At 42.1% G+C, this 14,729-nt stretch overlaps 1 protein-coding gene across 1 annotated transcript in view; it reads right to left on the bottom strand.

Moving 5' to 3' along the window:
• The window catches only part of GLRA3 (glycine receptor alpha 3), a 456,170-nt gene that overhangs the window by 103,348 nt on the left and 338,093 nt on the right, over positions 1-14,729 (bottom strand). The window lies entirely within an intron of this gene.

Here is a 14,729-nt window from a genome sequence, read left to right on the forward strand (position 1 = left end):
GCTCTGCCATGCGCCCAAACAGTGGTTTACCCCCACGTATGGGGTATCAGCGTACTCAGGACAAATTGCACAGCAACTTTTGGGGTCCAATTTCTTCTCTTACCCTTGGGAAAATAAAAAATTGGGGGCGAAAAGATAATTTTTCTGAAAAAATATGATTTTTTATTTTTAAGGCTCTGCATTATAAACTTCTGTGAAGCACTTGGTGGGTCAAAGTGCTCACCACACATCTAGATAAGTTCCTTAGGGGTCTAGTTTCCAAAATGGTGTCACTTGTGGAGGGTTTCGATGTTTAGGCACATCAGGGGCTTTCCAAACGCAACATGGCGTCCCATCTCAATTCCAGTCAATTTTGCATTGAAAAAGTCAAATGGCGCTCCTTCCCTTCCGAGTTCTGCCATGCGCCTAAACAGTGGTTTCCCCCACATATGGGGTATCGGCGTACTCAGGACAAATTGTACAACAACATTTGGGGTCCAATTTCTCCTGTTACCCTGGTAAAATAAAACAAATTGGAGCTGAAATAAATTTTTCGTGAAAAAAAGTTAAATGTTCATTTTTTTTTAAACATTCCAAAAATTCCTGTGAAACACCTGAAGGGTTAATAAACTTCTTGAATGTGGTTTTGAGCACCTTGTGGGGTGCAGTTTTTAGAATGGTGTCACGCTTGGTTATTTTCTATCAGATAGACCCCTCAAAATGACTTCAAATGTGATGTGGTCCCTAAAATAAAAATGGTGTTGTAAAAATGAGAAATTGCTGGTCAACTTTAAACCCTTATAACTCCCTAACAAAAAAAAAATTGTTTCCAAAGTTGTGCTGATGTAAATTAGACATGTGGGAAATGTTACTTATTAAGTATTTTGTTTGACATATCTCTGTGACTTAAGGGCATAAAAATTCAAATTTGGAAAATTGCAAAATTTTGCCAAATTTCCGCTTTTATCACAAATAAACGCAGGTAATATCAAGAAATTTTACCACTATTATGAGGTATAATATGTTACGAGAAAACAGTGTCAGAATCACTGGGATCTGTTGAAGCGTTCCAGAGTTATAACCTCATAAAGGGACAGTGGTCAGAATTGTCAAAATTGGCCTTGTCATTAACGTTCAAACCACCCTTGGGGTAAAGGGGTTAATATTTGCTGAAAAATATGCTTTCATTTATTATGCAAATGAGGGCACTTTGGTGCACCCTTGACATGGCCTATGCTTTGGTGAACCGTTATACCCTCCTATTTGTATAATAAATCCAGTCTTTTATCTTTATTGACAGCTTTCTGTTGGTAAAAGTGAGCACTGTCTAAAATCAGCTTGTAAGTCTGTGCTTGCACACTGACACTGAACAAGCACAGCAGCGTGCTCCAAGTGTTAGGCTGCCGTCACACTAGCAGTATTTGGTCAGTATTTTACATCAGTATTTGTAAGCCAAAACCAGGTGTGGGTGATAAATACAGAAGTGGTGCATATGTTTCTATTATGCTTTTCCTCTATTTGTTCCACTCCTGGTTTTGGCTTACAAATACTGATGTAAAATTCTGACCAAATACTGCTAGTGTGACGGCAGCCTTGGTGTGGGTGCACACAATGTGGCTGCAAGATTGTTCTGAAACTGGTTCTTGTCTCTTTGGCTTCCCAGTGAATGGCTTCAATAAAGAGGAGGGGTGTAGAATGAGCATACCACATTCGTATATCACAAGGCTAGCTCCTGTTCAGGGAAGCAATTTGGTTGCTATTCTTTCCGGTCATCAAGTTGCGCCTGCAGGTATGAAGGAATCTGGTATCACCAGTATGTGCCCACAGCCATAGTGCTTGCACTCGGAGTCTCTTTAGGTAAGCTGAAAAGTTATTCACTGAACAAACAAACATTTTGTAGCTCTGGGGTCTCGAACATATTACTCGAACACACCCAAGATCAATTTATCGCAATCGTTGTTTAAGATCAGCTTTTGAACAAAAGTATGATTTAAACAAAAGGTCATATTCTGACTACATATTCCACTAAAAGCAAAGAACCAGAAGGGGTTAAAGGGCCATTTTACTTTTAGCAAAATAAACATTTGCTAAAACTTAAATAGGATGCAATAATGTTTGCATTAATTTTGAATTTCTTCATCAGTTGTTCCCTGTGATCAATATACAGTATTTGTAAGGCCGGGGTCACACTAGAGAGAAATACGAACGTATGAGAGGCGCAAAAACAACGCATTGCACATGGACCAATGTTTCTCTATGGGGCAGCTTCCATCAGCCGGATATTTCTCGACCATATTTTAAGGGCTGAGAAAATCGCAGCATGCTGCGTTTGTCAGCATATTGTGCAAAGAATCCACCAATGAAAGTCTATGGGGGGGCCAGAAAAATACGGATTACACATGCACCATGCGTATGAATTGCGAAAAATACGCACGGTGTTCTATAGAAGAGCCGGTAATTCAGTGCGGTGTACAGTAAAATCACACTGACAGGTTAGAATAGAATAGATAAAATAAATGTCTACGCATAGTATAGGTATATATACAGTATATATATATATATATATATATATATATATATATATATAGACAGATCACAAAAGCAGGCAGCACTCCATATTCTTAAAGACCATATGCAGGTGTTTATTGAGCCCACATCTCCATGCAACGTTTCGGCTACAACTGAGCCTTTCTCAAGCCGAGTTGTAGCCGAAACGTTGCATGGAGATGTGGGCTCAATAAACACCTGCATATTGTCTTTAAGAATATGGAGTGCTGCCTGATCTGTCTGGATTTACAACGACCATTGGACGGGTTGTTTGGGCTTTGCACCTGAAGATAAGTATAGGATCTGTGCTGTTCCATTTTTTTCTAGTATATATATATATATATATATATATATATATATATAATACAGAGCTAGATAGCAGAAAAGCTGGTAATTCAATTGCCGGCTTTTGCTATCTCCTTATCAAACTTGACAGGATATGAGGCATGGTTTACATACAGTAAACCATTTTATATCCATTACATTATATTTTTACATATTCCTCACTAATAATGTTAGAAGTGTCCGTGTGCAAAATTTGGGAGCTCTAGGTGTTAACATAAAGGGTTAAATCACGGAAAAAACTGGCGTGGGCTCCTGCACAATTTTCTCTGCCAGAGTGGGTAAGCCAGCGACTGTGGGCAGATATTAATAGCCTAGAGAGGGACCATTGGTTATTGGCCCCCCGGCTAAAAACATCTTCCCCCAGCCACCCCAGAAAAGGCACATCTGTAAGATGTGCCTATTCTGGTACTTAGCCACTCTCTTCCCATTGCCCTGTAGCGGTGGGATATGGGGTAATAAGGGGCTAATGTCACCATGCTAATGGAAGGTGACATTAAGCTAGGTGAATAATGGAGAGATGTCAATAAGACACCTATCCATTATTAATCCAATAGTAATAAAGGGATAAATAAACACTCACACATTATGAATAAAGTATTTTAATGAAATAAATACAAATGGGGTTTTAATATCTCTATTATACTCTCAATTCAACTGACGACCCTCGATTTTCTGAAAAAAATAAAAAATAAAAAAACACCAATATCCCATACCTGTCCGCTGTACAGTCATGTCCTACGATGTAAATCCATCTGAAGGGGTTAAATAATTTTACAACCAGGAGCCTGCTAATGCAGCTGCCCCTGGCTGTAAAAGCTGAAGTGCTGCGCCCCCTGGTGGCATAAACTCATATGAACTCTAGCGTGGGAATTTTTCTGAATAATTTCTCATGCTAGAGTTCATATGAGTTTTTACCACCAGGGTCGCAGCACCGCAAGTTACCAAAGCTGCATTACATTCATTCCCCAGTTTTTACAGCCAGGGGCAGCTGCATTAGCAGGCTCCTGGTTGTAAAATTATTTAATGTCTTCATATTGATTTACATCATGGGAAATGATTGTATGGCGGACTGGTATGGGATATTGGTGTTTTTTTATTTTTCAATTTTTTTCAGAAGATCGAGGGACATCAGTTGGATTGAGAGTACAATAAAGATATTAAAATATATGCAGAAAATAGAAAAAAATGATGGCACTCACCGATCCTTAAAAATCTTGCTTTATTTCAACATTTAAAACATCATGGCCAGGAGAGCAGATGAAGGAATGTGTGAGCCAGTGCTGATGACGGCTGTTTCGCGCTCAACAGTGCTTCTACAGGTTAATGCTATCCCTTTTTTCTATTTTCTGCATATTCTTTATGATGTTATTTCTTGGATAAGCACCCAGTATCCTATGGTATAGTTGACGCATGTGTGCCACATACAGTACAGACCAAAAGTTTGGACACACCTTCTCATTTAAATATTATTCTGTATTTTCATGACTATGAAAATTGTACATTCACACTGAAGGCATCAAAACTATGAATTAACAAATGTGGAATTATATACTTAACAAAAAAGTGTGAAATAACTGAAAATACAGTATGTGTTATATTCTAGGTTATTCAAAGTAGCCACCTTTTGCTTTGATGACTGCTTTGCACACTCTTGGCATTCTCTTGATGAGCTTCAAGAGGTAGTCACCGGGAATGGTTTTCACTTCACAGGTGTGCCCTGTCAGGTTTAATTAGTGGGATTTCTTGCCTTATAAATGGGGTTGGGACCATCAGTTGTGTTGAGCAGAAGTCTGGTGGATACACAGCTGATAGTCCTACGGAATAGACTGTTAGGCTGGGTTCCCATTGCGTTATGGGACCGCGTTAAACGGACAGCGTTGCACGGCGAAATTAACCCCGTGCAATGCGGCCGTTAACGCGCCCATTCACGCTAATGGGAACGCGCTTCACTAGCGCGTGCCATGTTAGGCACGCGCTAGCGACGTGCCGGTGATTCCTGGCGTGCCGCGGACGCTGCTTGCAGCATCCGAGGCGCGCCCGCAGTCCGTTCCCCGCTCTCGCAGATCAGGGATCTGCGAGAGCGGGGACGTTACCGCGACCCTGACTGCAGCCCCATAGAAAACATTGCGTTAGCGCAATCCGCTAGCGCTAGCGCTAAACGGATTGCACTAACGCAATGTGACCCTAGCCTTAGAATTTGTATTATGGCAAGAAATAAGATGCTATGTAAAGAAAACGAGTGGCCATCATTACTTTAAGAAATGGAGGTCAGTCAGTCCAAAAAATTGGGAAAACTTTGAAAGTGCCCCCAAGTGCAGTTGCAAAAACCATCAAGCGCTACAAAGAAACTGGCTCACATGAGGACCGCCCCAGGAAAGGAAGACCAAGAGTCACCTCTGCTTCTGAGGATAAGTTTATCCGAGTCACCAGCCTCAGAAATCGCAGGTTAACAGCAGCTCAGATTAGAGACCAGGTCAATGCCACACAGAGTTCTAGCAGCAGACACATCTCTACAACGACTGTTAAGAGGAGACTTTGTGCAGCAGGCCTTCATGGTAAAATAGCTCTCTGCTAAGTTTGTCCATGTTGTGAATAAAGGTTTGGAACTTTTTCAAGACTGGTGAGTGCGTTCCATTTTCCTTCTTTACTTGTAGCTGCTAGGAAACCACTGCTGAGGACAGGCAACAAGCAGAAGAGACTTGTTTGGGCTAAAGAACACAAGGAATGGACATTAGACCAGTGGAAATCTGTGCTTTGATCTGATGAGTCCAAATTTGAGATCTTTGGTTCCAATCACCATGTCTTTGTGCGATGCAGAAAAGGTGAACGGATGCCTGGTTCCCACCATGAACCATGGAGGAGGTGGTGTGATGGTGTGTGGGTGCTTTGCTGGTGACACTGTTGGGGATTTTTTCAAAATTGAAGGCATACTGAACCAGCATGGCTACCACAGCATCTTGCAGTGGCATGCTATTCCATCCAGGTTGCGTTTACTTGGACTATCATTTATTTTTCAACAGGACAATAACCCCAAACACACCTCCAGGCTGTGTAAGGGTTATTTGACCAAGAAGGAGAGTGATGGGGTGCTACGCCAGATGACCTGTCATAGTCACCAGACCTGAACCCAATCGAGATGGTTTGGAGTGAGCTGGACCACAGAGTGAAGGCAAAAGGGCCAACAAGTGCTAAGCATGTCTGGGAACTCCTTCAAGATTGTTGGAAGACCATTTCCGGTGAATAACACTTGAAGCTCATCAAGAGAATGCCAAGAGTGTGCAAAGCAGTCATTAAAGCAAAAGGTGGCTACTTTGAAGAACCTAGAATATGAGATATTTTCAGTTGTTTCACACTTTTTTGTTAAGTATATAATTCCACATGTGTTAATTCATAGTTTTGATAACTTTAATGCGAATTTACATTTTTCATAGTCATGAAAATACAGAAAAATCTTTAAATGAGATGGTGTGTCCAAACTTTCGGTCTGTACTGTATATGATTATCAGACTTTGCTGCAAAGTGGTGCATTCACCCTTTTTTTCTCTCTCCTTTTTTTATTAGTAGACAAAAAATGGAACAGCACAAATCCTATACTTATCTTCGGGTGCACAGCCCAAACAACCCGTCCAATGGTTGTATACCAATCCAGATAGGTCACAAAAATAGGCAGCACTCCATATTCAAGAGATAATATGCAGGTGTTTATTGAGCCCACATCTCCATGCAACGTTTCGGCTCCAACTGAGCCTTTCTCAAGCTTGAGAAAGGCTCAGTTGGAGCCGAAATGTTGCATGGAGATGTGGGCTCAGTAAACACCTGCAAATTATCTCTTGAATATGGAGTGCTGCCTATTTTTGTGATCTATCCTTTTTTTATTAGAGATATTAAAATCCCATGTGTATTTATTTCATTAAATACTTTATTCATAATGTGTGGGAAAATTGACTTGTAAGTAGAGTATTTAAGATTTCTGCTGCAAAATGTTTTCAGAGTGTCAATGTGAATTTTTTTTGTGTGCAAAACATTATAAACAGCAAAGTACACACTAGGGTATCCCCCGGAAAATGTGGGAGTGATTCTTTATTTTTTACATTTAGGGCATAATCAGATGGCGACATAAATCGAACTGAGATCGGTCTGCAATGCTTGGACTGGCGATGGCTCACACGACCTGAAGGTGACAGCTGCATAAAAATCTATGAAACTATAGCTGATCACTGACCAGTCCCTACATTTCAGTCCAATTTCCGTCTGATTTATAAGGCCATCTGACTACACATGTCATGTAATCACAGTGCGATACAGTAAAGTTATCAGAGCCTTGTTTTATAATGAGCCCAGCCTTGCACCTGTATGTCCATCAGATGACCAGAACATATCTTTTCTAGGAAAAAATGTTTACATACATCCATGGCTAGAAAAGAACATGGAAACCATGAAATGTTGAAACACAAAATATATTGAAAAATTGTTTAAAGGTAACCTGTCATGTAAAATAACATTATTATCCTGTAGATAGGGGTTAGTTCTGACACAGTGTGGCGCCCGCACTGAGAGCCCTGCTGCTGGGAGGAAATTAACTTGAGCCCTTGGCAGCATTCGACTTCTGATGCTGGCACGGTTTCAGTCCCCACTCAGTGTATAGGGATTTGCAGCTGTAACTGTGTCTCAAACACTGACTGACAGCAGGTCCTACTACTGTGCTGCTGTCAGTCAGTGTCGGGCGTGCAGTTACAGGCACCGTTCTCTTGCAGTGACTGAAACAATGTGACTGAAAGTATGAGTCTGCCAAAAGGGAATAAAGTTAATTTCCTTCTGGCAGTGAGGCTCTCAGATCAGTAACTCCACAGTGTCAGAATGCTATTAACCTGCAGATTAACCCCATATCTGAAGGGTAAATACCATTATTTCACACATCATGTTCTTTTAAACATGATATATTCAGTAATATTTATTTGCAAAAAATTGGCACACACAACATTAAGACATTACTGGCTTTACTGGGTATTTATACTGTGGACCAGAGGTCCCCAACCTTTTTTGCATCAGGGACCGGTTTCAAGCAAGACTATTTTTCCATAGCCCGGCAGCGCGGGGTGGGACAGGCGCGGGGCTTTTATCATGGGTCGGGGATATGGAGGGGGTTGGAGTTTAGTTTAGTGCATACTTATCATTTAATTGTAACATTTATAATCTGAATGTGAATCAATTCACCGTAGGTTTAGAATGAGTGGGAGCACCTGGCTTGTTTCCCTAAATTAGTGAGAGCACTGGGCTTGTTTTTCTGCAACAAGACAGTCCCATCTAGTGGTGATGGGGGACAGCGACACCCAAAGTGTGTTCCTTATGTCCAGTCTACTCAGTAATCTCGTGTAGAGTTTAGATTGCAATATACTTACTTATAATAAAATGTAAAATTAAAGCGAAATGTTCTGTGCTCATTCTAAAACAAGTATTTTTATCAAGAGTAACTGAAGAGTGAATTCTATACGTATATGATCTTTCTATTAATTTGTCAACATATGTTTGTATGCTTTGTTTTGTAGAATATAAGAATATATTCACCACCAAACAACCTGTAAAGTTGCCTCTGGCTAGAATGTTAAATATGGCCAGGACGCTCATAGACCAAAATTGGTTGCAGGAAGGGAATATATATATGAGATAAAAATGACTGGCCATGTTACATGGCAATGAACGTGTGATTGACAAGAGGCTCTTGAAAAAAGTGTAAAGATTTATGATCACTGTGGCTCAATAAATCAGGGAATCTCGGGGGATAGGATTTCCATTTGAAAGTTGTATATAAATGATAACAAATGACAACAAGACTCTGTCTATGATATAGCTTCTATGGCGGTCTCACCTAGAGATTTTTATGTGTTTAAAGGATTTGTGTGGTGATAATATGTGTGATTATTAGTGATGAGTGAGCATGCTCAGTAATGCTTGTTACTCGCCTGAGCATCGCTGTACTCGGCGAGCACCGAGCATTTCCACGTTTGCTCGGCGGGAGCTTGAGTCCCTGCCCTGTATGTTTGGCACTCTTTAGAGAGCCAATCAACATGCAGGGATTATCTGCCATGAACTGTAATGCCACAGCCATGTTGGTTGTGGCATTACAGTGATTGGCTGGCTGTACAGCATCACCAGGTCTATAAGAGACCTGCCGCCGTCCACTCATCGCATTCAACTCTAGATTCAGACATTGTAGGGAGAGGTGCTGCTGAGATAGGGTCAGATTTGGGGGGTTATCAGTTAGTGTGGGTATACCATCATAAAATACACAAATCCAGCTAAACTAAGAGTCCTTCTAACAGTACATTTGCGAGAAAAACGGACGAGTGCGATCCAATAAAAAATCGGATTGCACTCTGACCAATGTTATTCAGTGAGTTACGTCTCATCTGTGATTTTTTTCTCAGCAGAAATCAGACTGAGAAAAAAATCACAGCATGCTGCGATTTGCTGCTTATCTTGGACGAAACTCACCAATGCAAGTCAATGGATGTGAGACAAAGACGCACAGCAATTGTACAAGGGTGGAGGGCACCACAAATCACTCCAAGAGAAGAGGGTTCACCATGGGCTTGGAAATAAACATGACAAAGAGCAAGAAAAAGATCATGCCCACATATATTGGAACACCTCAGTACATAAAAAATACAATACTTTATTGGCAGATATCAAAAAGAACATGAAGGACAAAACACAAAAGAATGTTAAAAACACTTAAAAATTGCAAACATGCAATACACACCTATACAAATGTCATGCCCTAATATGGGGGCAATGACAACCCACAGAAAATGTCCCCTACAATGAAGAAATCAATATGATGTTGCTCCTAGAAAAACACACAGCACTCGCAGCATGCGAGTGTTGTCTGTTTTTTATGCACCGGTGTCCTTAGAAAAGCCAGTAATTCCTGTGTGCGACCAGTAATATCACACTGACAGGTTAGAAAAGAAACATACATAAAGAATACCTATATATATATATATATATATATATATATATATATACATATATATGTATATATATATACACATGACAGTAACCCACCTATATATAAATGTGTTTATATTGAACTGAAAGAGAGATAGTATAAAAGCCGGCAATTCATCTGCGGCTTCTGTAAAATCACTAGCCGACAGGATAGAAGAGATAGATTACATACAGTAAATACATATAGAATAAGTAGATATGTAGATGTCAATGACAAATACAATTAGTAGTGTGTGTGCAAATTACTTACTTTTGTAAGATGCACTTTTTTTCCCCCAAAGTGAACATGCCTTGCCGATATCATGGGTGTAGGCCGCAAGCTGGGATGATGGTGTGACCCGGTGTCTCCCGATGCCCGAAGGTTGCTCGCTGGTGCTGCAGGTGTCTTCGGTGCCCAGCGTTGCTGCATGGATGTCCGGCACTGCCCGGGACTCTGCAGACATTTTGCGACAGGCCAGAGCCCCGGTAATTCCACGGTTCCCTGTGCGTGTGCGGTGGACTCTGGGAATATAGTCGCCAGGGGCGGCGCATGCACAGATCTGATCTCGGGACCAAAGTCTCGAGAGATGAGATTTCAGCTCTGAGATCTCATCTCTTGAGATCTTGATCCAGAGATCATCCCCGGCGGCGGCCATATTCCTGGAGTCCACCGCACTCGCACAGGGAACCGTGGAATTACCGGGGCTCTGGCCTGTCGCAAAATGTTGACAGAGCCCCAGGCAGTGCAAGACACCCGTGCAGCACCGCTGGGCACTGGAGGCACCCGCAGGACCGGCCAGCAACCGTCGGGCACCCAGAGACACCTGGCAGCAGCACCGGACGTGCACCAGCACAACACCCCCACACCATCAAGCTACACATTGGTGCCCCCCTCATCCCAGCCTGCAGCCTGCAGCATCAGCCCACTCCAGCCTCCTCCAGCAACGACCCTGGGACACCGCTTCACTGCACCGACCACCCCCAGTAAGCAATAAGGCGCATGGATTTCAAGAAGCACCACCTAGGAAGGGGCCATAGATATTGTGCCCCCCTGGATAAAAACATCAGCACTCAGCCACTCCAGAAAAGGCATAACTCTAAGATGCACCAATTCCAGCACTTATCCTTGCTCTCCTCATTTGCCCTGTAGCGGTGGCATCAACACAGGTCTCTCGGGAAGTATTCCACCTATAACTGGTTCAGTCTTAAGAATTGACCAGTACTCAAAACCTCTCGAATCGCGCTCCACCTATTATTGTATGTGGAGATAAACCTAATCTAATCGTCTGAAACCCTCTTAGAGATAGACAGGAGCTGATCATGGCTAGACATCTTGGCCCACTGCTAACCATGCTTAATGCAATGTTTACTATAACCCCACTCATGAAATCTATCCCAAAGGTCCAGAGCCTGCCTATCAAACTGCTCTTCGGTAGAGCATAAGTGTCTGACCCACAGGAACTGGCCTATTGGGATAGCCTGCACAGTGGATGGAGTGTGGGCTGAAGAGGCATGTAGAAGGGCATTCACCGACATCTCCTTTTTAAAGACGTTGGTTTGTACCCTACTATCATCACCGACAAGGATCTGGATGTCCAAAAAATTGATTTGTTGTCTATGAAATTTATACGTAAGTTTAATGTTTACCAATCACAGGCAAACAAAAACACAGGTATTCACAAAATTTAACCCCTGTGTCCGTTAGGAGATATTACCACCATAACGGTCCCGTACACACAATTATATAAACCTACAGATAAAGTACTGAGACAGACCTCAAGATATGAACAAATATATCAAATTTTATTGAGACATATATTTAAAAGAGACCACCATTGATGGTGCACAAAACCAGTCATAAAAGACACCATAGACCTGAGGTATATATCATACATAATTTTTGAAGCCTCCTATATAGTCTACACCAATCGTGCCATAGTCCGTGGCGCCAATAAGGCCTACCCTAACAGTACCCGCCGATAGTGAGACAAAAAAGATGGCATAATAAGACAAAACAAAGAAGTACCTCCCTTACCTCAGGTCTAATGGTGCCACGTCCCCTACGCGCGTTTCGGCTGCGTCCGCCTTCTTCCGGCGGACCCAGTGTAGACTATATAGGAGGCTTCAAAAATTATGTATGATATATACCTCAGGTCTATGGTGTCTTTTATGACTGGTTTTGTGCACCATCAATGGTGGTCTCTATTAAATATATGTCTCAATAAAATTTGATATATTTGTTCGTAAGTTTAATGTTATAAATTTATAATTGTTCATATTAATGTAAGAAATGAAACCACCAAGACCATCACTGGAGCCTTGCCAAATAATCAATAAGTCATCAATATAGCGGTACCAGGCTTGTATCGGGTGGTGGCGATGCTGAAAACCTCCCTCTCCCAATAACCGAGAAAGAGGTTAGTGTACGATGGCGCACACGCCGCGCCCATCGCGGTACCACATTTCTGCAGAAAAAAGTGATCTTTAAAATAAAAAAATTGTGTGGCAAATCAAATTTGAGTAGTTCAAGAGTCAAGGATTGAAGCGTGACATCCAGATTGCTTGTACTTAAATAAAACATAGTAGCCCTCAATCCATCCTGATGTGCTATGCATGTCTACAAGGATTCGATGTCCGCCGTGACCAGCAATATGACGCGCTCAAAGGTGAGACCATCTTATCTCTGGAGGACATCCGTAGTGTCTCTGACGTAGAAGGGGAGCATCTCAACCAAAGGGTATTTTGTTGGTTTATTATTTTACTTTTATTACAGGAGATCGAGGGCGTCACATGGATTAGCTGGATAATAAAGATGGCTTACTGTGTTTACTGTTTTTTTCCATAGAGATACTTTATTCTGGCGGTGTTTTTATTTAACCTATAACAACTATTGGATTAGTAATGGATAGGTGTCTTATTGATACCTCTCCATTACTAAGCTGGGCTTGATGTCACCTTACAATACAAAGGTGACATTAACCCCACACCTATTACCCCACTTGCCAGCGCTATAGGGCAAGTGGGAAGAGCAAAGCTAAGTGCCATAGTTGGTGCATCTTGGAGATGCACCTTTTCTGGGGCTGCTGAGTGCTGATATTTTTAGCCAGCGGGGTCAATATCCAAGGCCCCTTCCTAGGCTATTAATATCAGCCTGCAGCTGTCTGCATAGCCTTTGCTGGTTATTAACTATGGGGGAACCCTATATCATTTTTTGAGGGGGGTCACCGATTTCAATAACCAGCAAAGGCTAAGTATACAGCTGTGAGCTGATATTAATAGCCTGGGAAGCTCCATGAGTATTACCCCATTCCCAGGCTATAAACATCTGTCCCTAGTCACTGCCTTTCCCTCTGCTGGTTTTGAAAATTGCGCGAGAGCCTACGACACTGTTTTCCAATACATAATCATTTAGATGATAGTGTGTGCATACTGTAAAGCGCGGCAGAATTATCTACCTATTCTATATCTACTTACAGTATGTAATCCATCTCTTCTATCCTGTCGGCTCCTGCAGTGATCTATCTATTATACTATATATATATATATATGAATATATATATATATATATATATATATATATATATATATATTGTAAGGATTTCACTCACTCAGCTGCGACGGCTGACACTCAGGAGACGTGTTCCTTTAAAGTTCACTGCGTTTATTGCTTCATAAACCATGTGGCAAACAACAGTAAACAAAATAGCCTTTGGTTCAGGTAAAGAAAAACAAGTGTCCAGTTCATCCGGCTCAGTCCTGAAGCCGTAACACACTCAGGAGGGTTTCACCTCCACACATACCTACCTGTGTTAAGCATTAGGCTTTCTTTTATATGTCTAACCACACCCAGAACCCATCACATGACCAGACATGTGGTTGTGACATCACCACAGGTCCTGAAACACATATAGGTAGCCATGGTTACATCACAGCAACAAGCTATCTATAAGACACATATCTCCCATCGATTAGACATCCTTTAGCCACGCTACATACCTCCCCCCTCTGCCTAAAGCCGTGGGGCTTGGCACTTTCTCCCACTAGACAAGGGATTCTTGACAGGGCATCAGCATTACCGTGCAGCTTTCCGGCCCTATGTTCCACATGGAAACAGAAGTCCTGCAGGGCTAAGAACCAACGGGTGACCCAAGCATTTCTACCCTTCGTTTCCCTCATCCACCTAAGTGGGGCATGGTCGGATATCAGTCTAAATTTACGTCCCAGCAAATAGTACTGTAATGTGTCGACTGCCCATTTTATGGCCAAGCACTCCTTTTCAACGACTGAGTAGTTCTTTTCAGACGAGGACAGCTTCCTACTCAGATAGAGAACAGGATGCTCCTCTCCATGTAGTTCTTGGGAAAGGACTGCTCCCACCCCAACATCTGAGGCATCTGTCTGAAGAATAAACTCTTTCTTGAAGTTTGGGGCCATCAGAACGGGTTGCTTACATAAAGCCTCTTTCATTTCTTGGAAGGCTGAATCTGTTTCTTCGGACCACTTAACCATTACTGATTTTGTCCCTTTTAGCAGGTCAGTCAGAGGCGCCGCCATTGTGGCGAAGTTTGGGATGAACCTCCTGTAATATCCCACGATTCCCAGGAAGGCTTTAACTTGCTTCTTGGAAACTGGTTTTGGCCATGTTTGAATTGCCTCCACTTTACTGACTTGGGGTTTTATTTCTCCATGACCCACTATGTATCCAAGGTACTTAGCTTCTTCTTTACCCAATGCACACTTCTTCGGGTTTATTGTAAATCCGGCCTCTCTTATAGCATCAAACACCGCTTGGACTTTCTCCAGATGACTCTCCCAGTCCGGGCTAAAGATGACGATATCATCTAGGTACGCAGCAGCGTATGCCTTGTGGG

The sequence above is a fragment of the Ranitomeya imitator genome, chromosome 1 (genome assembly GCF_032444005.1).
Source record: "Ranitomeya imitator isolate aRanImi1 chromosome 1, aRanImi1.pri, whole genome shotgun sequence".
NCBI classification, from domain to species: domain Eukaryota; kingdom Metazoa; phylum Chordata; class Amphibia; order Anura; family Dendrobatidae; genus Ranitomeya; species Ranitomeya imitator.